The following is a 447-nucleotide window of genomic DNA, read 5'->3' as shown; positions in this document are numbered from 1 at the left end:
CACTCTACATCTGTGTACCACATGATGTAAATATGAAAGGAGAATGCATCACTCGGGTAAATTCTATTAGTTGTAATGATGTCCCTTATAGTCTGCTTTACATTGGCGAGGAGAAAAGTTAAGCCTCGTTAAAGCGTGTGACCGCAGGGGAACTTGGGCTTTCGTTTAGGTTACTTATGAAGAGTGACTCTGCGATCGTTATTTGAAAGAAGTGGGATGGAAGCAGCTATCCTCTTGGGTGGACTAGGCGGGGTGCGGATTTCGCCATAAAATCAGCTGCGTAATTCGAATGACCGTTTCTTGAGTTGTAATTTCTGATAGCAAAAACTACACAATAATCCTAAACAAACGGGTTGGGCAGGAAGACAAGGCTCGAATAATATGGAGCTCCAACCGTGAAAAATGTTACCTTTAAGGGAAAAATAACGTTCCTGATCTGTCTCATTC

The sequence above is a fragment of the Penaeus monodon genome, chromosome 25 (assembly GCF_015228065.2).
Source record: "Penaeus monodon isolate SGIC_2016 chromosome 25, NSTDA_Pmon_1, whole genome shotgun sequence".
NCBI lineage: Eukaryota > Metazoa > Arthropoda > Malacostraca > Decapoda > Penaeidae > Penaeus > Penaeus monodon.
This window is presented reverse-complemented; position numbering follows the sequence as displayed.